Below are 394 nucleotides of genomic sequence, written 5' to 3'. Positions count from 1 at the left end.
CCCACACTCCCACACATACACACCACCCACTCTCCCACACACACACCTACACACTCCCCTCACACAAACATTACACACACACCCTCCACACATTACACACACTCCCCTCACGCACACACCCCATACACTACACATTAGTACCCTCACACACACTACACACCACACTTCTTGACACACACACACACACTCTCCCTACACACATCCACACACCCCTACCCCTCAGCACACACACACACACACACCCCCATTCACCTACATACAGACACACACATTAATTCACCACACATACACACCCACCCCACACCCCATACATACACACACACTCCCCACACCCCATACATACACACACACTCCCCACACACCCCATACATACACACACACTCCCCACACCCCA

At 52.5% G+C, this 394-nt stretch overlaps 1 protein-coding gene across 2 annotated transcripts in view; it reads left to right on the top strand.

Annotated features, from left to right (window-relative positions):
- MAN1C1 (mannosidase, alpha, class 1C, member 1) overlaps window positions 1-394 on the top strand; it is a 187,260-nt gene that overhangs the window by 161,861 nt on the left and 25,005 nt on the right. The gene's annotated exons all lie outside the window — the stretch shown is intronic.

This window comes from Colobus angolensis, unplaced genomic scaffold, assembly GCF_000951035.1.
Source record: "Colobus angolensis palliatus isolate OR3802 unplaced genomic scaffold, Cang.pa_1.0 Scaffold4, whole genome shotgun sequence".
Taxonomy (NCBI): Eukaryota; Metazoa; Chordata; class Mammalia; order Primates; family Cercopithecidae; genus Colobus; species Colobus angolensis.
Note: the sequence above shows the minus strand (reverse complement) of the source record. Positions and strands in the feature narration are given on the sequence as shown.